We start from the raw sequence: 17,620 nt of genomic DNA on the forward strand, positions 1-17,620 counted from the left end.
ACCAAGCCAAAGCCTTCACCCAACAGACTGGAACACTTAGGTGGATACTCACAGGTCAGATGTGTAGCCATCCGAGTCTCTGCGTCCCCTTCCTTACCGTCTACATCCAGGCTGGCCTGAGGACAAGAGAGGGGCTTGGTTCAGGGCTGCAAGCTCCAAGGTACGCACATGAGGTGCTTGATAAATTAACAAAATCAGCTTTAACTTCTAGAAAAATAAGTGATAAGGACTGTCAAGATCTGTGCAGGGTGTGAGATTTTACTCTATTTGTAACTTAACTAGCTATCCTGTTACTGTTCCATGAATGCTGGCAGAAGACACAGGACTCCTGGATCAGATATAAAGGATTTTATTACTCATAGCACAGCCATAGCAAGAGCTTTAGCATGGTTTTTTGCATCAGTTTCCCATGTCTACCAAGTGCCATGGGGGTGGCACAGGATCTATGATAGATGCCTGCACATACAGTGGGCTGTGTTACAAGAGAGGAACATCTGTAAGGCAGTAAGGCATATGTGTGCAGCACTGAGGTTCCGTGATTCACAGCTTATTTTATAGTAAGAAACAAGCCTGATCTTTTTCCAGGGGGAAATGTTGCCTTATCTGTCAAGGTTGATTGTTGCAAATACAATCCTGAGAAATGGCATGGAAAACAATCAGGGCCTTGTATTCTTGGCATACCCAGTAAGAAAAACATTCAGGAATACTAAAGGTCCATAAGGGTTTGCCTCTCTCAACAGTGATTAGCAATGCGTAAGAACAAATGGTTCATGAAAAAAACAAAAACAAAAAAAACAGCTTTCCCTATGCTGGAAGAAGTCCCAGGAGAGACACTCTGGTTAAAAAAGAAGTCAATTAACAAAGACCCTACAAATTATGCTTATTCGTTACTTCTTTAGCTGATAGGTGGAACTGGGGATTTCTTTGTCCTTATCAAGGAAGAAAAGAGAGAAGACATTATCATAGGGACAATGTGAACGCTGAAAAATTTGTGGTAACCTGAGAAGGGTTTGGAAAAAACTTCAAAGGTCAGGGGCAGGTGGTGGTAAATAGCAGTGAAACAAGAAAGTAGAATAGGCCCATGTGGCTGAATGAAATGGAAGAAATGAGAGCAGATAACAACCTAAACCTTTCCTTGTTTGCAGAGACAGTCTCCAAGGTGGCTTCCCCTCATGATTCCCACCTCCTGGTATTCATGCTTTGTGTAATCCCATCCTCGAGAGTGTGGGTGGACATGTGATTTGATTCTAATCAACAGCACACAGCAAAGGTGATGGGATGTCATACATATGATTATATTACATTACATAATATAAGACTGTCTTCTAGCATACTCTAGAGACTACTTTCTGGCTTGATGAAGTGGCCACGTTGGGAAACCCCACGTGGAAAAAACTGCACGTGGCCTCTGTGGTGGCCTTTAGATGTTGAGAGTGGCCTCCAGCTGACAGCCAGCAAGAAGCTAGGGCTCTCAGTCCCACAACTGCAAAGAAATGAATTCTGCCAACAACCAGAGTGAGCTCGAAGACTCTTCCCCAGTCAAGCCTCCAGATGAGAACACAGCCCAGCTAACACCTTGACTGCAGACTTGTAAGACCATAAGCAGAGGACCAAGCTGGACAACTGACCCACAGAGACTATGAGATAATAAACTGTGGGTTGTTTTAAACCACATTTGTGGTAATTTGTTACACAGTAATAGAAAACTAATACACTGCTGTAACCATGAGAGTAAGAGAAGCATCTGTAAGGCAGTAAGGCATACATGGGCAGCATGGAATTTGTGTGTATGCAAGGCACACCCTAATTCCACAGTATGAGCTAGGGAAGAAATAGGGAAGGAGAAGGCATCTAGGGAACTCCTCTCCCTCAGCTTATTCTATAAAGACATGTAGCTATGGAGAGCCTGCAGCCCTCCTAATAGGCTGTAACCATCTCATCCTGCATATTAAATGTAAATTATCCTTTTGTGCCTTCATTTGATTCTTGATGTGGGATTGGCAGACATTTGTAAAAGGCTCAGAAATGTAACTAACTGTGATCTTTAGAACATGGGGAGGGGTAAACCCCAGGCAGTAATAAAGCAAAAGAAACCTTTGAAAAGGGAAGTAGGGATTTCTCTGATCACAGGAGAAAGCTACTAAATTTTGGAATTTAGTCAGTTTCCATAACACATCACATTTCTTTTGGATATTTACCCCAGAGTAGAATTGCTAGGTTATATGGAAGTTCTTTTTAACATTTTGAGGAACCATGAAACATTTTCTACAGCAGCTGCACCCTTTACATTTCCACCAGCAATGCAGCAGAATTCTAATTTTTCCACATCCTCGCAAACATGTTATTTTCCTTTTTTTTTTCTTTTTGAGAATAGCCTGCTGTGGATGTGAAGTAATATCTCACTGCGGTTTTCCTTTGCATTTCCCTAATGACTAATGATGTTGAGCATCTTTTCATGTGCTGGTTGGCCATTTGTATATCTTGTTTGAAGAAATGTCTATTCATGTCCTTTTCCCATTTTTGAATTGGGCTGGATTTTTTGCTGTTGTTGAGTTGTAGGAGTTCTTTTTTAAACTGGATTATTAATCCGTTATCAGCTATATGATTTGCAAGTATTTCCTCCCATTCCATGGGTTGTCTTCTCACTATCAAATGATAGTGCCCTTTGAAACGCAAAAGATTTAAATTTTGATGAAGTCCAATTTATCTATTTTTTTCTTTTGTTGTGCTTTTAATGTCATACTTAAGAAACCATTCCCAAATCCAAGGTCACGGAGATTTTCACCTGCTTTCTTCTAAGAGTTTTATAGTTCTAGCTCTTAAATTTAGGCAAACATATACTCTTGCTTCTGTCTCTAATATTTCTTCCCAAATAAAATCTGAAAAACAGATTTCATGATTCCAACCTTTACCACCTTTATCAAGTTGCTTAATCTACGTCTCAGTTTAATTATCCCTCAAGGGATAATTTCACAACGTTATTTTAAGAGTTATACGATTAAACATAGCTAGTATAGTGCCTCGCACACTGGTGCTCAATAATCCTACGTATCCTTTCTTTTTTCCTTCAAAGTACTTTCTTTACAGGACCTGCCAGAGTCAGTTATTCTACCTGATTTTACTGTTTTCTTCCTGAGAGTCAAGCCCAGAGCCTCAAATCTCCTTTCTTTGCTTCAGAGGTCTCTCTGGTCCTCTCCTCTCTTACACCTTGTTCTCCTACTTAAGTTCCTGCCTCCACTAAAATCCAGCTTGAAGCCAACTGGGCTACCACGGAGAATACACATTCTAACGGGGTTCGGGGAGAATGGACAAAGGCGCAGTCCCACAGGGCCCCTGCCTCTCGACCACGTTGGAGGGATCACAACTTAAGGCACACTGAACCCTCAAGGAGGTCAAGGCCAAAGACCTTTGGGCATAAGGGAAGTTACTCCTGAACCTCTCCTTCCAGTTAGAGATTCCTTCCAGGCAGTTCTGAGGAACAGTCTCAGGTCCTCCTGTATATATACAGCGGTCCTCTGTGGGGTCCATCCCCACAGTGCAGGCTCCCGAGGCTCCCCATGTTCCCAAATGCTCTTCCACTGAGACAACACCAGAGACCACCCTTGCCGTCCCGTATGTACACAGCTGGTCTCTCTGGGGCTGGTGTCCTGCACACAGGGACTCCCCGTGGCAGCAAATGCAGAGAGAGCCCTGAGAGTCTCCATTCGCACGTGGGTCTTCCATGGGGGCGGCTCCGCACACCGCTTCCGGGACGCTCCCAAGGGGTAGAGGCAGGGACACTCGTGGCTCATATGCACAGGGACCCCCTCGGGGGCGGCTCCCGTACAACACCTCAGAGTCCGCTGCCCGCAGACCCGCCCCTCACGGTGCCTGCCAGGTCCCCGCCGACCCCGCCCCCGCTTACCGGGACGGCCACGATGCTGGACGCTGGTCCGGCGCTGGCTGACCCTGGCCTACCCGGGTTACCCGAATTACCCGAGCGCTGGGAGCAAGCGGCGCGGGTGGAGCGGCACGGTGAGATGGCGTCAGCCCGCGCGTCTAGAACACACCCACCCTCCGCGCCCCACGCGGGTATGGCGCGTGCGCACGCGCAAGACGAACTCCGCGGGCCTGGAGACGTGCGCTCCGCCCCGCCCCGCCCCGCCCCGCCCTCCTGCTCCTCCACGCTCCTCTCGCGCGCTTCAGTCGGCTACAGCAAGCGGGATGAGGCGCCAAAGGACGGTTGAGGAGCGGCGGCCCGCCCCGAAGAGCTGTGGGTCCGGGTGCCAGTGGGCGCTCCCCACCAGCGCCGCGGCAGGGTTAGTGCCCGCCCGGAGGAGGCGGCCCGGGAGGGGGCTCCTCGGGGGCTGCGGCACCTCCCAGTACCGCCCGCGCCGGGGCGAAGCGTCCGGCCGCCCGCTCCTGCCTGGGGAGGTGAGAATGACTCACCCGGCGGCCTCGATTGAAGCCAGCCTCTCCTACCGAGGCCAGCTGCCCACTCAGGCCTCCGGCCCCACGACCCTGGCATCAGGGCATAGACTTTAGCAGTACCGCACAACGGCGGGTCCAAATGAGCCTCACAAAGTGCTTGACTGGCCCAACTCTTTCTGTGCGCCGCTTTCTGAGATGATTGGTCTTCTGTCTCCATCAGCAAAGCTGTACCCTGATGTGGCCCACTTTTTGCTGCAGCACCCTTGTCCTTCAGACTATCCAGTTAGCCGTTCTGAGGGCTGTAATGTGCATTCTTACCGAACTAGGTACTTTGAAGAAAGTGGGGGTAACAAAAAAAGTTAAAAGTCATGAAGCCCCCCAACAACTAATTATAAAGCAATAACTAAAGAAATACAAACGATATGCTGAGGCTCTTTTTATTTAAATTATTTTTTAATTTTTTAAATATTTTATTTACATTTTAATATACCCCAAGTTTCCAGATGAATTCAGTTTCTATGTCACAAATACAATTCACTTCATCGTGTGGGGAATACAAAGAGGAACTCATTTTGTCCTTACTACCATGAAACTTACCAGTAGGGAAGACAGTACAAGGTCTTAAAGTACAGTGCTATATATTGCTCTCACTTTTAAATGAAATGCCACACACTAAACAGTGTACATATTAAGTAATTTAAACTTCACAACGTCACCATGAAGTACCATACTTTCATTGTTTACATTATACAGATGTAGAAAGTGAGGCACAGAGAGATTAAACAACCTGTCCAAGGTCACCTAGCTAATAAGTGGAATCTGGATATTCTGACTCCAGAGCCCATACTCCTAACCGTTGGTTTTACTGTACAGCCTCCAGGACCATGTTTACAATATGCAGGATCCCAAGTAAATGTTTTTGCAAGGACCCTGATTATGTAAACAATTTGATTAAAATATGTATTATGAAATTCATGACCCCATGTGAAGTATAATATTTTATTAATGAAGATTTGGGGTAATGGGTAAAGAAGTGGGACTTACATATTTGCTTGCTGTCATATCAGTGCACATAAAATTCTTGGTACTAAGAACCATCTCTTTTTGTCTTTATTTCAGATGCATCATTCCTAGCTAATTTCACATCTCACACATGAGAAAAAGGTAATGATGGTATTATTACTCACAAGGTCATAACTTCAGAACCTTTTTGTTTTGAAACAATATAGATCTTCTTGCCTCTCTAGTTTCCTAATACCATTTATTTAACGCTAGTTACATCATTACTTATGCCACCACATCATCCATCTTGCCACCTGTGAATACAGGCTTCTAAAGACTCTTTCATTGGTTGCTACAGTGTTTCATTAATGATGAGCATAAGTGCAAATCTTACCCAGAGTATATAGTCAAGTCTGAATGGTAATTTGTTTTCTAGATTGTTAAATTTACCCTTTGGAATTTTATAATGTAAATGTAGAACAATGTACCTCCAACCATGTCTTTTCTTGAATTCCTTAGGCCATAAACACAACATGCCTAGAATAATCTTTTAGTGCTGACTGAACCCCTAGCTTACTCACACTGCTACCAGCAGGGAGAATAGGTGAGAGGCCATTGGCTGGTCAAGAAGAGCAATCCCATGGCACAGGATTATCCATCTGTCTTCCAGCATGACGTAAGAGCAACCAGGGAACAACCCTTCGTGATAAACACACTCAAAAAACTAGGAGTAAAAGGGAATTTCCCCAGCCTGATAAAGGGCATCTGCGAAAAAACCACCACTAACATCACTTAATGGTAAAAGACTGAATACTTTCCCCCCTGAGATCTTGAAAAAGAAAAGAATGTTCATTCTCACTACTTATATTCACATTGTACTGGAGGTTCTAGCCAGGTCTATTAGGCAAGAAAAAGAAGTAAAAGGCATCCAGATTGGAAAGGAAAAAGTAAAACTATATCTATTCACAGAACACATGATCTTATACATAGAAAAGTCGTAAGAAATGCACTTAAAACTACTAGAATTAATAAATGAGTTCAGCAAGATTGCAGATTACAAGCTCAGTATACAAAAATCAGTTGTATTTTTACATACTTTCAATGAATAACCTGAAAATGAAATATTTTAAAACTTCCATTCTTAATAGCATCAGGAAGAATGATACTTAGGAATAAATTTACAAAAGGAGTGCGAAACGTACACTCTGAAAACTGAAAAATTATTGAAAGAAATTAAAAAAGATCTAAGTAAGGATTTTTTTATGAATCACTTCACTATATACCAAAACTAACAGCACTGTAAATCAACTACTATTTTTTTTTAAGAAATTTAAGGAAAAAAGATTTTTTAAAAAATCTCAGGTTCATGGATTGGAAGACAACATTATCAAGATGGCAATACTCCCCAGATTGATCTACAGATTCAACACAACACCTACCAGAATCTCAGCTGACTTCTTTGTAAAAATTGACAAGCTGATTCCAAAACACACATGGAACTTCAAGGGACTTTGAATAACCAAAACAATTCTAAAAAAGAATAAAGTAGGAGGACTCACATTTCCCAATTTCAAAACTTATTACAAAGCAACAGTAACTAAGTCAGTGTGTTACTGGCACAAGGAGAGACATATACATCAATGAAATAGAATTAAGAGTCCAGGGATAAACTATCTATGGCCAACTGATGGCCAACTGATTTTTGACAAGAGTGCCAAGACCATTCAATGAGGAAGAATAGTCTCTTCAATAAATGGTGCTGGGGGCTTCCCTGGTGGCGCAGTGGTTGAGAGTCCACCTGCCGATGCAGGGGACACGGGTTTGTGCCCCGGTCCGGGAGGATCCCACATGCCGCAGAGCAGCTAGGCCCGTGAGCCATGGCCGCTGGGCCTGCGCGTCCGGAGCCTGTGCTCCGCCAGTGTGTTCATTACATGAGTCTGCCCTTGTTTAGAAAGACACTGATCCCACTGTCCTATCCACACAAGCACCCTCTGTCAGTAGGTACCAAATCAATAAGTAAACCTGTACTAAATGCCTAGTCTACAAAAAGGCATAAGATTGGCTTTGGCTCTGACTCCTCAGCTCTGAGACAGAGGAGCAAGGGCTGGGTAAGTTGCCGTAGAGGAGTTTGCAGCAGATGGTTTTAATGGCTTAGTGGGATGACAGTGATTGTGGGTTATCTGTAAGGTAAACAGTGCACCAGTTGGAGCTGGTGCCAAGTTTGCTGAATCTGATGATTTTGTCTGGGGCAAGAGGTCAGGCTAATGGGAGACTGAGAAATGTTGCAGCAACAAAAAGGTGGCAGTAGCTGCAGGAAGCAGGAGCTGATTGGGTAGGAGATAAAGTATTCTGTTCACCTTCTCTTCATCCCACTGGTGTGGGAGAGTCCCACCCTAGGGTTCTGGGAATGGCCAAACACACAACACCTGACACTGGACCTATTCGATTGACAGCAATTTATTAATCACATATATTCACAGCCCAGGGGAGGAGGACACAAAACACCATGTAGTGCCACACTGCGCTGCTCTCAGAAATAGACTGGACAAACGGGCTACAAGAGGCAGGCTTTGTAGTAACAAGAGGGTGAGGTGACCCTTGGTTCCCATGGGAGGATATGATTGGTTTGTTTGAATAATCCACATGCTGTGGGGAGGTGAAGCCCATTAGGTTGAGGACGGGTCGCGTTCAGCTGGTCCAGCTGACAGGGAAACTAGTGAGTAGGGGACTTTTCCCACTGGGCGAGGGGCATATCTGGTGAGAGTAGAACTCATGGTTAGGCCTCTGGGACCCTGTAAGGCTCAAAGATGTCAAGGCAGCACATGAAACTTTAGGCCTTACAATACATATAGGGAAGGAATAAAAGCTATTTTGTAGGTTTCCTGACCTGCTATTTAAAAGCTAATACAAGCTGCTTTTTACTTGTATATTCACCTTATTTGATTTTTATTAACCAATCATTCAGTGCTGTTTGGTAGAAAGTCTTCTTGTTCTTGTATTATGGAATTTTCAAGTTCAAGGAAGTTGTTGAAGGTTAAAATCCATCCCAGGTTCAGGTGGGACTATTCCTAAATTATCTTAAATGTAAGGATCTATTTTGGTTTTGAATAGATAATAAGAAGAGGTTTTTAAAATAACATGTAGTAATTGTTTCTTTGTATTGATTCACTTTGCTGTACAGTATAAACTAACACAATATTGGAAAGCAACTATACTCCAATAAAAATAAATAATAAAACGATGATACTATATATAGGAAACCCTAAAGACTCCACACGAAAACTACCAGAACTGATAAATAAATTCAGCAAGGTAGCAGGATACAAGATTAACATACAGAAATCTGCATTTCTTTACACTAACAATGAAATATCAGAAAGGGAAAATAAAAAACAATCCTTTTTAAAATCGCATCAGGGAGTTCCCTGATGGCCTAGTGGTTGGGATTCCAGGCTTGCACTACCATGGCCCAGGTTCAATCCCTGGTCAGAGAACTGAGATCCATCCCACAAGCCGCCAAATAAATAAATAAATAAATAAATAATAAAAATAAAATAAAATTGCATCAAAAAAATAAAATACTTAGGAATAAACTTGACGAAGGACGTGAAAGACTTATATACTGAGAACTATAAAACATTCATAAAGGAAACTGAAGATGATTCAAAGAAATGGAAAGATAGCCCATACTCTTGGATTGGAAGAATTAATATTGTTAAAGTGGCCATACTACCCAAAGCAATCTACAGATTTAATGTGATCCCTATCAAGTTACCCATGACATTTTTCACAGAACTAGAACAAATAATCCTAAAATTTATATGGAACCACAAAAGACCCAGAACTGCCAAAGCAATTCTGAGCAAAAAGAACAAATCTGGAGATATAACCCTCCCAGACTTCAGACAATACTACAAAGCTAGAGTAATCAAAACAGCTTGGTATTGGCACAAAAACATATATGGATCAATGGAACAGAACAGAGAGCCCAGAAATGAACCCACACACCTACGATCAATTAATCTTCAACAAAGGAGGCAAGAATATACAATAGGGAAAAGATAGTCTCTTCAGCAAGTAGTATTGGGAAAGCTGGACAGCAGCATATAAATCAATGAAGTTAGAACACTCCTTCACACAATACACACAAAAAAAAACTCAAAATGGCTTAAAAACTTAAATATAAGACATGACACCATAAAACTTCTAGAAGAGAACATAGGCAAAACATTCTCTGACATATAGCAAAGTTTTCTTAAGTCAGTCTCCCAAGGCAAAAGAAATAAAAGCAAAAATAAACAAATGGGACCTAATCAAACTTATAAGCTTTTGCACAGCAAGGAAACCATAAACAAAACAAAAAGACAACCTACAGACTGGGAGGATATGTTTGCTAACAATGCGACTGCCAAGGGCTTAATATCCAAAATATACAAATAGCCCATACAGCTGAATACCAAAAAAACAAACAACCTATCAAAAAATGGGCAGAAGACCTAAATAGACATTTCTCCAAAGAGGACATACAGATGGCCAGCAGGCATATGCTCAACATCGCTAATTATTACAGAAATACAAATCAAAACTACAATAAGGTATCATCTCACGCCAGTCAGAATTGGCCATCATCAAAAAGTCTACAAATAATAAATGCTGGAGAGGGTGTGTAAGAGGGAACCCTTCCACACTGTTGGTGGGAATGTAAATTGGTGCAGCCACTATGGAGAACATTATGGAGGTTCCTTAAAAAACTAAAAGTAGAGATACCATATGATCAAGCAATCCCCACTCCTGGGCATATATCCGAAAATCTCTTATTCAAAAAGATGCATGCACCCCAATGTTCATAGCAGTACCGTTTACAATAGCCAAGACATGGAAGCAACCTAAATGTCCTTCAACAGATGAATGGATAAAGAAGATGTGGTAGTTTTGGAACCAAGATGGCAGAGTAGAAGGACGTGCTCTCATTCCCTCTTGCGAGAACACCAGAATCACAACTAGCTGCTGGACAATCATCGACAGGAAGACACTGGAACTCACCAAAAAAGATACCCCACATCCAAAGACAAAGGAGAAGCCACAATGAGACTGTAGGAGGGGCGCAATCACAGTAAAATCAAACCCCATAACTGCTGGGTGGGTGACTCACAGACGGGAGAAGACTTATACCACAGAAGTCCACCCACTGGAGTGAAAGTTCTGAGCCCCACGTCAGGCTTCCCAACCTGGGGGTCTGGCAACGGGAGGAGGAATTCCTAGAGAATCAGACTTTGAAGGCTACTGGGATTTGATTGCAGGACTTTGACAGAACTGGGGGAAACAGAGACTCCACTCTTGGAGGGCACACACAGAGTAGCGTGCACATCGGGACCCAGGGGAAGGAGCAGTGACCCCAGGGGAGAGTGAACCAGACCTACCTGCTAGTGTTGGAGGGTCTCCTGCAGAGGCAGGGGGTGGCTGTGGCTCACTGTGGGGACAAGGACACTGGCAGCAGAAGTTCTGGGAAGTACTCCTTGGCATGAGCTCTCCCAGAGTCCGCCATTAGCCCCACCAAAGAGCCCAGGTAGGCTCCAGTGTTGGGCTGCCTCAGGCCAAACAACCAACAGGGAGGTAACCCAGCCCCACCCATCAGTATTCAAGAGGATTAAAGTTTTACTGAGCTCCAGTGTACCAGAGCAACAGTCAGCTCTACCCACCACCAGTCCCTCCCATCAGGAAACTTGCACAGGCCTCGTAGATAGCCTCATCCACCAGACGGCAGGCAGCAGAAGCAAGAAGAACTACAATCCTGCAGCCTGTGGAACAAAAACCAAATTCACAGAAAGATAGACAAGATGAAAAGGCAGAGGGCTATGTACCAGATGAAGGAACAAGAAAAAACCCCAGATAAACAACTAAATGAAGTGCAGATAGGCAACCTTCCAGAAAAAGACTTCAGAATAACGATAGTGAAGATGATCCAGGACCTCGGAAAAAGAATGGAGGCAAAGATCGAGAAGATGCAGACATGTTTAACAAAGACCTAGAAGAATTAAAGAACAAAGAGACAGATGAACAATACAATAACTGAAATGAAAAATACACTAGAAGAAATCAATAGCAGAATAACTGAGTCAGAAGAACGGATAAGTGACCTGGAAGACAGAATGGTGGAATTCACTGCTGCAGAACAGAATAAAGAAAAAAGAATGAAAAGAAATGAAGACAGCCTAAGAGACCTCTGGGACAACATTAAATGCAACAACATTCACATTATAGGGGTCCCAGAAGGAGAATAGAGAGAGAAAGGACCAGAGAAAATATTTGAAGAGATTATAGTCGAAAACTTCCCTAACATGGGAAAGGAAATAGCTACCCAAGTCCAGGAAGCACAGAGAGTCCCATACAGGATAAACCCAAGGAGAAACACGCCGAGACACATAGTAGTCAAATTGGCAAAAATCAAAGACAAAGAAAAATTTTTAAAAGCAGCAAGGGAAAAATGACAAATAAATACAAGGGAACTCCCATAAGGTTAACAGCTGATTTCTCAGCAGAAACTCTACAAGCCAGAAGGGAGTGGCATGATATACTTAAAGTGATGAAAGGGAAGAACCTACAACAAGATTACTCCACCCAGCAAGTATCTCATTCAGATTCGATGGAGAAATCAAAAGCTTTACAGACAAGCAAAAGCTAAGAGAACTCAGCACCACCAAACCAACTCTACAACAAATGCTAAAGGAACTTCTCTAAGTGGGAAACACAAGAGAAGAAAAGAACCTAAAAAAAAAACCCCAAAACAATTAAAAAATGGTAATAGGAACATACATATCAATACTTACCTTAAACGTGAATGGATTAAATGATCCAACCAAAAGACACAGGCTCACCGAATGGATACAAAAACAAGACCCATATATATGCTGTCTACAAGAGACCCACTTCAGACTTCGGGACACATTCAGACTGAAAGTGAGGGGATGGAAAAAGATATTCCATGCAAATGGAAATAAAAGAAAGCTGGAGTAGCAATACTCATATCACATAAAATAGACTTTAAAATAAAGAATGTTACAAGAGACAAGGAAGGACACTACATAATGATCAGGGGATCAATCCAAGAAGAAGATATAACAATTATAAATATATATACACCCAACACAGGAGCACCTCAATACATAAGGCAACTGCTAACAGCCATAAAAGAGGAAATCGACAGTAACAAAATAATCGTGGGGGACTTTAACATCTCACTTATGCCAATGGACAGATCATCCAAAATGAAAATAAATAAGGAAACAGAAGCTTTAAATGACACAATAGACCAGATAGATTTAATTAATATTTATAGGACATTCCATCCAAAACAGCAGATTACACTTTCTTCTCAAGTGCACATGGAACATTCTCTAGGATAGATCACATCTTGGGTCACAAATCAAGCCTCAGTAAATTTCAGAAAATTGAAATCATATCAAGCATCTTTTCTGACCACAATGCTATGAGATTAGAAATCAATTACAGGGAAAAAAACGTAAAAAACACAAACACATGGAGGCTAAACAATACGTTACTAAATAACCAAGAGATCACTGAAGAAATCCTCAACAAAATACTAGCAAACAAAATGCAACAGCACATTAAAAGGATCATACACCATGATCAAGTGGGATTTACCCCAGGGATGCAAGGATTCTTCAGTATATGCAAATCAATCTATGTGATACACCATATTAACAAATTGAAGAATAAAAACCATATGATCATCTCAATAGATGCATGAAAAGCTTTTGACAAAATTCAACACCGATTTATGACAAAAACTCTCCAGAAAGTGGGCATAGAGGGAACCTACCTCAACGTAATAAAGCCCATATACGACAAACCCACAGCAAACATCATTGTCAATGGTGAAAAACTGAAAGCATTTCCTCTAAGATCAGGAACAAGACAAGGATGTCCACTCTCACCACTATTATTCAACATAGTTTTGGAAGTCCTAGCCATGGCAATCAAAGAAGAAAAAGAAATAAAAGGAATACAAATTGGAAAAGAAGAAGTAAAACTGTCACTGTTTGCAGATGACATGATACTATACATAGAAAATCCTAAAGATGTCACCAGAAAACTACTAGAGCTAATCAGTGAATTTGGTAAAGTTGCAGGATACAAAATTAATGCACAGAAATCTCTTGCATTCCTATACACTAATGATGAAAAATCTGAAAGAGAAATTAAGGAAACACTCCCATTTACCACTGCAACAAAACGAATAAAATACCTAGGAATAAAGCTACCTAGGGAGACAAAAGACCTGTATGCAGAAAACTATAAGACACTGATGAAAGAAATTAAAGATGATACCAACGGAGAGATATACCATGTTCTTGGATTGGAAGAATCAATATTGTGAAAACGACTATACTACCCAAAGCAATCTACAGATTCAATGCAATCCCTATCAAATTACCAATGGCAGTTTTTACGGAACTAGAACAAAAAAATCTTAAAATTTGTATGGAGACACAAAAGACTCCAAATAGCTAAAGCAGTCTTGATGGAAAAAAACAGAGCTGGAGGAATCAGACTACCTGACTTCAGACTATACTATAAAGCTACAGTAATCAAGACAATATGGTACTGGCACAAAAACAGAAATATAGATCAATGGAACAAGATAGAAAGCCCAGAGATAAACCCACGCACCTATGGTCAACTAATCTATGCCAAAGGAGGCAAGGATATACAATAGAGAAAAGACAGCCTCTTTAATAAGTGGTGCTGGGAAAACTGGACAGCTACACGTAAAAGAATGAAATTAGAACACTCTCTAACACCATACACAAAAATAAACTCAAAATGGATTTGAGACCTAAATGTAAGACCGGACACTATAAAACTCTTAGAGGAAAACATAGGAAGAACACTCTTTGACATAAATCACAGCAAGATCTTTTTTGATCCACCTACTAGAGTAATGGAAATAAAAACAAAAACAAACAAATGGGACCTAATGAAACTTCAAAGCTTTTGCACAGCAAAGGAAACCATAAACAAGACGAAAAGACAACCCTCAGAACGGGAAAAAATATTTGCAAACGAATCAACGGACAAAGGATTAATCTCCAAAATATATTAACAGCTCATGCAGCTCAATATTAAGAAAACAAACAACCCAATCCAAAAATGGGCAGAAGACCTAAATAGACATTTCTCCAAAGAAGACATACAGATGGCCAAGAGGCACATGAAAAGCTGCTCAACATCACTAATTATTAAAGAAATGCAAAACAAAACTACAATTAGGTATCACCTCACACCGGTTAGAATGGGCATCATCAGAAAATCTACAAACAACGAATGCTGGAGAGGGTGTGAGGAAAGGAAACCCTCTTGCACTGCTGGTGGGAATGTAAACTGATACAGCCACTATGGAGAACAGTATGGAGGTTCCTTAAAAAATAAAAATAGAATTACCATATGACCCAGCAATCCCACTACTGGGCATATACCCAGAGAAAACCATAATTCAAAAAGACATATGCACCCCAATGTTCGCTGCAGCACTATTCACAGTAGCTATGTCATGGAAGTAACCTAAATGCCCATCGACAGATGAAAGGACAAAGAAGTTGTGGTACGTATATACAATGGAATATTACTCAGAGATAAAAAAAGAACGAAAATTGGGTCATTTGTAGAGACGTGGATGGACCTAGAGACTGTCATACAGAGTGAAGTAAGTCAGAAAGAGAAAAACAAATATTGTATATTAATGCATATATGTGCACTAGAAAAATGGTACAGATGAACCAGTTTGCAAGGCAGAAATAGAGACACAGATGTAGAGAACAAACGTATGGACACCAAGCGGGGAAAGCGGGGCAGGGCAGGGGTCAGTGGTGGTGAGATGAATTGGGAGATTGGGATTGACCTATATACACTAATATGTATAAAATAGATAACTAATAAGAACCTGCTGTATAAAAAATAAATTTTAAAAATTCAAAAATAAAAAATATTTGCAATGCATATGCAAAGAGCTAATTTTCATAATATTAAAAAGTAGTTGTAAATCAATAAGTAAAGATAAATAATCTATTGGCAAAAAATAGTAACAGAGAATTAACAAAAAAGGAAATATACAAAAAGGTGCCTAGCCTACCTTAAAATAAATTTGTAAATATACAAGATACATTTATCACTTCTCAGGTTGACAAGGATAAAAAATGTGACATGTATGGGAATAGAGGCACCCGTAGGCAGTTTTGGTGAGGATACAAATCCATACAACTGGTGGGGCAATTAGACAATATCAACACTTAAAATACTCAAACCTCTTTATCCATCAATTCAACTCTTAGGAATTTCTCCTACATATATATTCATACTTGTGTACAATGACATATATATGAGGTTCGTGTCAGCATTATTATTCAGAGCCAAAAAAACTATAATTAACTAAATTTACATATAACTAAATAACCGAATGTGACATTGAAGATAAATTGTGTTGTAGCTCTATCAAAGAAGACTGTACAGCCATCAAAGAAAAGATACACAAGATATATTCATATTATTAAATAAAACAGGATAAGAAGTGTCTGTAATATGTTTCCATTTGTGAAGAAAAATATATCACTTTATTTATGCCTCCTATGCCGAATCAATTCTGAAAGATACACAGGGAAGGAAAACGGCAGACAAGGGTAAGAAAGAGACATACTACATACCTTCTTCTGCCTTTGGAATTTTGTACCATGTATATGTGTGCCTACTTTTAAAAAAAGCAATTACTTTTAGTTATTGAAATAAAATAAATGCCTCCATCAAAAGACCTCATCCCTGCTCCTCCAACCTTTCCCCTCAATCCAATCCAGTCCACCCACCTGCACCTCTGCTAGAGGTAGATTGCATTTCTTACTGCCAAATTAACTCCATGGCCCATGCATCTACTGGTAAGTTTCTCTCCTACACACACTCCTTTCACCCACAGCCTGCCCTTAGACATTCAACTCCAATGTCTCTCCACCCAGGAGCCTTCTCTGACTATCCATCGATGCTTTTTCCCCTCAAGAATGGGATGTTGGGCTTCCCTGATGGCACAGTGGTTGAGAGTCCGCCTGCCGATGCAGGGGACACGGATTCGTGTCCCGGTCCCGGAAGATCCCACATGCCGCGGAGCGGCTGGGCCCGTGAGCCACGGCCGCTGAGCCTGCGCGTCCGGAGCCTGTGCTCCACAACGGGAGAGGCCACAACAGTGAGAGGCCCACGTACCGCAAAAAAAATAATAATAATAAATAAATAATTCCATTGCTGGCTCTCACTTTGTGTGGATTAGTCTTCTTTTGGAAACCAGATAGTGAAGTGTCTTGAAAGTAGGAAGGCAACATGACTAAAATATCTTTGTACCCTCGACACTGCCCAGCTTAGGACTAAGCACGGATTGATGGCTCACCATGCCAGATGGGTGAAGGACTGGATGCTGGAGGAAGGACCAAGTAGTAACTTCAGAGATACTGAGGCCAAGAATTTTTTGGCTGGGAGACCACTTTTACCAGGGAAAGACTCTCAAGGAAATTCAGAAATTTTGAGATATTGGAGTCATATCACGATATCCACAGACAGCCAAGCAGGTAACATAATGTCTAAATCAATAGTCAAGGTGTAGGAGTGATGGATCCTGGGGCTGGTTGGAAAACACCTGTCATTCCTAAAAGTTAGCAAAATCCAGGTTAAAAAAAAAAACGAACTCCTCAGGTAAACAGCATATATCCAGAGTAGATATATGGAAGTGGCCATATATTCCAATAATCCTTAGTTGGAAGTGGCCACTTATCTCTGTAGGAAGTCATCTTCCTGAGCAAGTGGAATGCTGTCACATGGGTAGAGGTGCTTTGGAACACAAAGCTTTGGATAGTCCTCCAGAAGTGAACCAGATTCATGTGCCTCCATTGAAGGCAGTGTTTACATTCTCTTCCCACCACACAGAATAGAGGCTTCCCTTCCGCCACATATTTAAATTTAAAGATGCTGCCACCTTGGCCTTTCCCTGCCACATCAACTATGGTCCCCTTCATGCACCTCTGGTTTCCCATCACCCACTGCCTGTAACATCAAAGTTCTCCATTCCCAAGCCATACCAGACTCTGCTGTCCCTAAACTCATGTGTGCTTTGCACATATATTTCCAGTACAGGTGGAGGAGTTTATAGAGGTTCCTC

The 17,620-nt window shown here is 41.5% G+C and overlaps 1 protein-coding gene and 1 long non-coding RNA gene across 7 annotated transcripts in view; one reads left to right on the plus strand and one right to left on the minus strand.

The window, feature by feature from the left end:
* The window catches only part of IL11RA (interleukin 11 receptor subunit alpha), a 131,290-nt gene that overhangs the window by 37,889 nt on the left and 75,781 nt on the right, over positions 1 to 17,620 (minus strand). For all 6 annotated transcript variants that reach the window (XM_073806031.1, XM_073806030.1, XM_073806035.1 and 3 more), the window contains one exon: positions 53 to 116. The gene's annotated coding sequence lies outside the window, so the exon portion shown is untranslated. The remainder of the gene's footprint in view (positions 1 to 52; positions 117 to 17,620) is intronic.
* LOC117312584 (uncharacterized) lies at positions 4,192 to 16,723 on the plus strand. Its single transcript, XR_004526977.2, has 3 exons — positions 4,192 to 4,413; positions 5,530 to 5,574; positions 16,434 to 16,723. It is a non-coding gene; the product is annotated as an uncharacterized lncRNA (long non-coding RNA).

The sequence above is a fragment of the Tursiops truncatus genome, chromosome 6 (genome assembly GCF_011762595.2).
Source record: "Tursiops truncatus isolate mTurTru1 chromosome 6, mTurTru1.mat.Y, whole genome shotgun sequence".
Taxonomy (NCBI): Eukaryota; Metazoa; Chordata; class Mammalia; order Artiodactyla; family Delphinidae; genus Tursiops; species Tursiops truncatus.